Genomic DNA, 8685 nt, shown 5'->3' with positions numbered 1-8685 from the left:
ACTGTTTTATAACTAAATTCTCAGCAAAAAAATTGTAATTACTTGATAGTGCAGAATATAAACACTGCTAAAAACAAACAAAATTGAAGTTTTTTCCTGCCTTGCACTCATCAGGAGTGGGATACAAGAACTTAGAATGGGAACAATAACTTATATAGCATGAAAAAAGGGTTCTGATTGGTTGGACCATAGATTGCATGGAGGTACAACAGGAACTGTGAACTGTCAGTCTTAATTAGCTTGTGTCAGAACACCATGCCCAACGACAGATGTGATTCTGCTATTAGGCAGCATTTACTAAATAATCCTAACTGTACTGAGCATTACACTGAAAACCAATTTAAGTTTGCCAGTCAGGCTTACAGTGTGACTCAGCTGTTTGTGGTAGAAGCTACTCATATTCACACCCAATATCTTGATTTTGGAGGGCAAAAAGGATTTCTCCACAAATTGCATTTTTTTTATTCAGGAAAAGGTTATGGAGATGTCAATCCCTGCTACATCCACATGGCAATGTCCTCACTAATCAGAGTTTACTTGTCTGGCTTCAGTTTCATTGGATAACTTAGATTTACAGTTAATCATTCCTGTGGCATCTCCATGTCAATCATGATTTAACCAATCAATACCTTCTCATGGTATTTCAATTGTTCTTCACTTTCTAAGTTTTGATGTGTCTCAATGATGCGTGCAAGACAAGTGAGCATCTAAATAGGAATAGCAATAGACCATTCAGCCTTTTGAGCCTGCTCCACCATTTAATAAGATCGGAGCTGATCTGTTTGTGTTTCGTAATTCATTCCAATCTATTTCCGATGACCTATGATGATTCCATTTCCTAATATGATTCCATTGAACTCTGCCCTAACAACATTCAACGATCCCAACCCCATTGCCTTGTGAGGCAGTGAGTTCCATAGTTCCACAATCCTTTGACAGAAAATATTCCTCCTCATTCTTGTCCTGTTAGGGTGACCCCTAAATTTAAAACAGTATCCCCTAGTTCTGAAAAACTTCAGCTTAATGTCTCATTTTAAAATAACTTTTAAAACAAAGCTGAGTCTCAACATGGAGAAAACAATTAATCAGGAAGGATACAAAAATATTAAGAACAATTTGGCATACAGCATGCATGTAGAGGTTGTAGTGTGCTTCAGCGAAACAGATAGCTTTGAACTTATGTCCCAAAAGCTCTGCATCAGTCAGAATTTCAAACTCAATAATAATCCTCTTTCTTTAATTACCGATTTATAAATTCTCATATTTCTAATCAAGATTTGGTTGACTGACTTGAGAGATAATGGGAAAAGAAATAGAGATGGAGCACAGGTTTGTCAGAAGAGGGAATAAAATGAGGGTCACTAACATTCAAGTGTATTGGACAAGAGTCAGTGTAGTTTGGATATAAATCTAAATAATAGAAAGCAAGGTTTATGATTGAGGTGAGGATTAATGGTTCAAGATTGAGAGTTAAGGCTAGAGATAATGAATTAGAGTTAATCGATTAGAATTAGGATTTGGCGGTTAAGGTTATGGTGAGATCAATGCGTTAGTTCTAAGATTAGAATTAGGGTTGATGGATTAGGGTTTGGGTTATAGAATTGCAGAATGATTAAAGCACAGAATAAGGCCATTCAGTCTGTTGTGCACATATAGTGGCTGTCGACAAAAGTGACTTAGATGGTCTCACTCTCCTGCACTTCACTTATAACCTTGGACATTTTCTCTATTCGGGTGTTCATCTCGTACTCTTTTGAAACTGTCCCACAATGCTCTCAGGCAGTGCATTCCAGTGCCAACCATCTGGAGTATAATACAGTATGTGATACTGTGGGATCATATTCTAGGTTGTGATTTCATACTACAGTATATGATACTATATCTCAGCATGTGGGAGTCTAGCCCAATATGCATTATCAAGTCCCTGTACATGGTGTTGTACCCACGTATGAGGTGTAATGGGAGACAAACCAAGAACGATATAAAAAGAAATCTGTTACCATCTCAATCCTCGCACGTTTCTGTTCTCGTAGCTACAAAGAGAAAAAAAACATAAGAAAAATAAAACGCTACTTCACATTTTTGAAAGATCCAACAAATTTTCATGTACATGCCATTAACATCTGCTAGATTTTTCAAATCCCTGTCATCATTGCAGCAGGAGGTTTATTCAAATTCTGGAGAAAATCCATTGTACTTTGCTTGGTTCGGGAGTCTACGGTAAGAGACTGGGCTCCACAATGAAATGCTGTGAAGTTTAACAACATTATTCACCAATACATAGTAGCGACTTTGCGTGGCAAGATCCCACAAAAATAATCAGTTAGTTTCTTATTAGAAATGGTGATTGTTGCAAAGTTGATATAGTACTTGTGGATTGGAAGACAGGACGTTAGAAGTTGTTTGTAAAATGATGGGGGGAAGAGTGCATTGTCCCTTTAAAAGTGTGTTTTTTAAGGCTTAGATTAAAAAATATGTCTGCAGACAGCAGCAGATGCACAGAGAGTTCTTGAAATTAAAACATTATATAAAAAGGCTATACAGTAAGCAGACAAAGCAGCATTTTTACCAAGACAGCAGGTTTTGAATTTAGCCAATTAATTTAAACCAGGCCCCAGATACCAAAGCTCAATTAAATTTAAATCTGATGGTTTTGACAACCTCAGACCAATCCTAGTGTAAGAAATCAATGAGTCATCAAGGGTATAAAAGAAGAGGGCATTTGAAAACCGGATGAAAGCAAACTGCCATCTGTTAAGTGAACAGCTCTCAACAGCCATCAGCTCTAAAGAAAGAGAAAATCACTGGACCTTGCAGAAATCTCTAAGATCTCAGAGTATGGACCACCTAAATAAAGGTACTATGTATTCTCAGTGAATATTTCTGACACAAGAATTCGATGGAGGAAGGCATTCCTGACTGGAGGACAGTGGAGAAGGCAAAGAACATTCCGGAATACTTATCCTGGCTGTAATTTTGAGAAATTAAGATTTAATTTTTTTTATCAATTTGCTTTATATAAGTGGGACTTTCATCTATTGAAACAGCATACCATTAGAATTTTGTTTTATTTGGGAATAGTTAGTAGTTAAGGGGGAATTGTTCGATTTGTTAGTAGTTCTGTTAATTTGTTCACTGTTAGAGTTAGGTAAATAAATTGTCACTTGTTGATTATAGAGTGACTGTCATTTAACCTCTCCTTTATAACAGATTGGGGGTATTGGTGAGAGGCAGATTATACCACTTTTCATACTTCCTTTAACAGATTATGAGGTGAGGCAAACTTCTCTAGGTGTTTCGGAATTCAGTCATCGGGGGGAGTGGGGACGTCACCCTCCGCTTTGTAACATGATTTAGTTAGGAACGTTGGCCAGGCACAATGTCTTCTTGAAACAGTGACAGGTAATCATTAATACCCACTTCAACCTTTATCTGTTATTCTGTTGTTCTAGTTTTGTTGTGTCTGGTAGTGGGGCTGATAAAAAAGATTGCAGGAGGTTTGTGGCAAACATTACCTTTTTATTTAACATGATAAACATACAAGACAAGATTTCACACCATTCTTCTAGAGAGAATTAATCTCCCAGTAGTCATGTGACCTTACATCACTTCTCATGATTTGGCTATTGTATTCACACATTCATATTAAAGCTTCACATTACAGGTCAGATGGACACAAACCTTATGGCCAGGTGGACATGGACCAGGTGGACCATATGGAAATAGATCAGGTGGACATGGAGTCTGGAATAATTCTGTGCACTGAATGTTTTTACTTACTCTGAGAAATCTTTTGCGATTTGTAAACATGAGGACAACGGATCGTACTTTGATCAAACTTTCCTTAAACTTTTGGAATTTTTTCCTGTCAGGAAAGACAAAGAAAAAGCAAGAATGAGGTAACGTATGAACGTAAGAATTAGGAGCAGCAGACTTTCAGCCCTTCAAGCCTGCTCCACCATTCAAAAAAGATCAAGGCTGATCTGTTTGCATTCTGAATTTTACATGTCCATCTATCCCTGATAATCTTTGATTCCCCTGCCTAACAAGAATCTATCTATTTCCACCTTGAAGATATTCAACAACCCCATTTGCACTGACTTCTAAGGCAGAGGTTTCCAAAGTTGCACAACTCTCTGAGAGAAAATAAATCCTCAAGTAAGGATTCCAATTATATTCTTTTTGTTGGACTGTCTGCATTTTTCCAGAAAATGACAATTTGTTACGCTGGGTGCCACAAATTTCATAGATTTATACAGCACAGAAACAGGCCCTTCAGCCCACCATAACTATGCTAACCAATAAACACCAAACTACATTATTCCCATTTACCTGAACTTGGTGAATATCCTACCATACCTCAACATTTTAATTGCTCGTCCAGATGCTTCTTAAATATTGTGAGTACCTGCCTCCAACACCCACTCAGGCAGAACTTTCCATATATCTACCACCCCCTGAGTGAAATAAAAATTCTCAGATCTCCTCTAAACCAATTGCTCCTCAATTTAAACTTATGCCCTCTGGTCTTAGACACATCTGTCATGATCTACTCTGTCCATGCCTCTTATGATTTTGTCACAATAAGATTCCCCCTTAGCCTCCTCAGCTCCAAGGAAAACAACCTCAGCTCATCCAGTCTCTCCTCATAACTGAGACTTTTCATCCCAGGCAACATTCTGGTGAGTCTCCTCTGCACCCTCTCCAGTACAATCATATCCTTCTGATAGTGTGGCAACCAGAACTGCACACAGTATTCCATCTGTGGCCGAACCAATGCTTTATAAAGTTTTAACAAGACTTCCTCGCTCCTATGTTCTTTGCCCTGGCTAGTGAAGGCAAGCATCCTTTGTGCCTTCTTCTCCACCCTGTCTACTTGCTGACACCTTCAGGGATCCATGGAATTGTAAACCCAGGTCCCTTTGTTCTCAGTACTCCCTAGGAACATACCATTTATTGTGTAAATCCTTTCCTTATTAGACTTCTCAAAATGCATCACCTCACTCTTATTTAGATTAAATTCCACATGCCTTTGCTGTGCCCAATTTACCAGCCTGACACCATTCTCCTCACTATCAACACCACCAATATTTGTGTCATCTGCAAACTTACCAATGAAACCTTCTACATTCACACCTAAGTTATTAATGTGTGGAACAAACAGCAAAGGTCCCAGCACTGAACCCTGTGGTACACTGCTGGTTACAGGCTTCTAATGACAAAAAGTAACCCTCCACCATCACTTTTTGCCTCCTGATGGTAAACCAATTTTGGATCCAGTTTGCCAACTTGCTTTGAATCCCACTGGGCCTTACCTTTTGGACCAGCCTTCCATGTGGGACCTTGTCAAAGGCATTACTGAAGTCCATGTAAATCAAGTCAACTGCACTATGCTCATCAATATATTTAGTCATCTTTTCAAAAAATAAATTAGTCAGACAGGATCCCCCACTAACAAACCTGACTATTCCTGATCTATCTCAATCTTTCCAAGTATAGATTAATCCTGTCCTTCAGAATATTTTCTAATAATTTACCAAGCGCTACCTTCAGTCTGATTGGTTTTTAATTACGTGGCCTATCCCTGCTGCCTTTCTTGAACAAAGGAACCACATCAGCTATCCTCTAGTCATCTGGCAGTTCACCTGTGGCCGCCAAAATGTTGAATATCTCCATCAGGGCTGCAGCAATCTCCTTCATTCTCTCCCATGGCAGCCTAGGATACATCTCATCAGGCCCTGTGGATTTATGCATCTGTATGCCTGCTAAGACATCCAATATCACCTTCTTATTAATCTGAACATGTTCTAGAACCTTACCATCCCAACAGATACTATGGCAAGTTACATTCTCTCCTAAGTAGACAATATACATAACTGGCGTCTCTGGGCACAAGGGTTCTTCATACCAAGATTCTCATATCTGTGGCTTATTTGTGGTCTGCCTTAGACCTAGAAACCTGATCATTGAGATCAGCAAAGATTAGGATTGCTAAATAGGTGCAAATAGATCCCTCCCAGGAGAGAGTCAGGAGCTATGAATGGAAGCAAATCCCTGAAAATGGGGTGTCAAGGGTGAGCATAGGTACCTTCACGCAAATGTTGGGCAAGTACTGGATCTTGACTATGAAATGCTGAACAAACAACTGTACTGGCAGTGCTACCTACAAGTCACATGCAAACTAACCTTGAAAGCTCCTGTCGAGAGTGTGCTGGAGAGCACCGTCCCAGTGTAATCACTAGACTGCAGCCACAGATCCTTGGGCCCTTATTTTTATATCTCTCATATTCTTGTCTTACTTCTTTTTAATCAATTTTCATTCCTCCAAAAGGTAAAGTCCTTGGTTGGGTTCTTCCATAGGCTTTGGGGTAGAGTCTCATGACATCAGTCTAGAGACCCACGTGTGCTGGAGAATTGTCATTTGTCATTTCAGTGGCCATTTTGATACACCTGCAGGAAGTGTCCACAGGTCATTCTATCATGGAGGGAATCACAGCCAGTACTGATTGGGTTCTGGCTTGAGATGGGTTTACCACAGGGAGCCTTGGTAATAATGTAGATTTCTTTTCAAATGCCCCCTAAATGTTAAGGTAAATATCCACACTCTCAGACTGAGAATAGCCAAGCATAGAGTTTGGAAATTAAGCTTGCAATTAAATTGTAGGATTAAACTGCTCTGTGGTTAACCTGTCTGAATCCTGTGAAAACATAAGGTGCAGAATAAAGAAGCCATTTCCAAGTGCAGGCCGTTGACATTTGTTTTTGGTGATGTCACTACAGTATTACGTGGACAAGATCAGGCAGATGAGGCTTCCCAGACACCATCTTCTCAACCCTGCTCCCAAAACCTGCAATCCCTGCATCCTCTTCCTGAATATGAGGTCATCAGAAATAATTAAATTGTCAAGAGGATTTCTGTAAACCTGGTTTCTATGATATCTATAATATCATAGTCCCATGTGGTGACTTGCGTCTACAACTCATCAACCTTATTTACGATGACATACATATTCATGTACAAAATCCAATTTAGGTAGGCTTGCGTTTGCCCACTCTCTGACCCGTTATTTGATTTGATTTTGATTTGATTTATTATTGTCACATGAACCCAAGTGCAGTGAAAAGTTTTGTTTCGCGTGCAGTATGGGCAGGTCGTATTATACAAAGTACATTCGGGTAACAGAACAGAGCGAAGAATACAATGTTACGGCTGCAGAAAAGTGCACAAAAAGTGAGATCAACGTTAAATTTAAAGTTTGAGAGGGTCGTTCAGAAGTCTAGTAAAAGCGGGTAAAATGCTGTTCTTGAATCTGTTGGTACGTGTTTAAACTTTTGTATCTTCTCTGATGGAAGAGGTTGGCAGAGATTATAACCGGGGTCGGAGGGGTCTTTGATTATGTTGGCTGCCTTCCCGAGGCAGTGGGAAGTGTAGATGGAGTCAATGGAAGGTTGGTTTGTGTGATGAACCTGGCTGTGTTCACAATTCTGTAGTTTCTTCTTGGATAGAGCAGTTGCCATACCAAGTGTGCTGCATCCGGTTGGAATGCTTTCTATGGTACATCTATAAAGATTGGTAAGAGGATTTATTTCTGAACTACTTTTTACTCTTGGGTTATTTCTCCCTTTGTACATTGTTTCCTCTCTATAATGTAGCACCTATGTATGAATCCCGTACAGACTTTGCTTTAATTCTGTCAGTACTAGATGATCTCCTGGCAAAGATGCCGATTCCAGCTCTGTCAAGATGCAACTCATCCTCCTGCCATAATGTTCCAGAATTTTGGAGTCCTCACTCCTGTATAATTTCTTCGGCCTTGTGTTAATCTATTCATCCTACTATTCCTATACTCATCAGTACATGCATTTTAACCAATCCAGAGATTACTACCTTTGTGGTCCTGTTTCTTATTTTGCACTTGAGCTCCTGACATTCTGATTGCAAGGCCTCATCTCTTTTCCTTCCTATAGCTCCCAACTGGACCATGATTTCCGACTGTTCCTCTTGCCTAACAACATGTTCCTCGCCTTCTTGAGATGTGTTCTAACTGGCACCAGAAGGCAAAAATATTCTGCAGGCCTCAAATCAGCAGTTTCAGAAATCCTTTAGTAATAAATGTATGTTGCAGCTAGCTTTCCCTTAACAACTTTCACTTTAAAGTTGTTTTGCCATTACTGTTGCCTTTACGGCTGTTAGGTTCTGCAGTGTAGACCCCGCATCAATGACTACTTTCCTAGGCTCTGGATTTTTCACCTACCTGACGAGATAGCCTCTGGCCAAAGCCTGCAACTGAATGGCTGTTCTCCGGAGCTTTATGTAACGTTTCCTTGCAAAGAATCCACGTGTGTACCGTTGTAAGGTGAGGGAGGCAATGAGCAGGAGGCCATCCCGTTTGCTCTCCAAGGCATGATATAAATTCTCTTTGAGAAAAAGCTGAAACAAAACCCAATCACAGTATGTAACAAGTAATGTTTATGCCATACAAGTGCCAGGCATTGATCATGTCTCATAATTGAAAGTCGAACATATTTTCCTCGACATCAATGACTTTACCATCGCTGAATTGTATACCACCAACACCCTGGGCATTACCATTGGCCTCAAGTTGAACTGGACTAGTCATATAAACTAAGTTTCTGGAAAAGCTCAGCAGGTCTGGCAGCATCTGTGAAGGACAAAACAGAGTT

The sequence above is a fragment of the Rhincodon typus genome, chromosome 21, assembly GCF_021869965.1.
Source record: "Rhincodon typus isolate 14 chromosome 21, sRhiTyp1.1, whole genome shotgun sequence".
Taxonomy (NCBI): domain Eukaryota; kingdom Metazoa; phylum Chordata; class Chondrichthyes; order Orectolobiformes; family Rhincodontidae; genus Rhincodon; species Rhincodon typus.
This window is presented reverse-complemented; position numbering follows the sequence as displayed.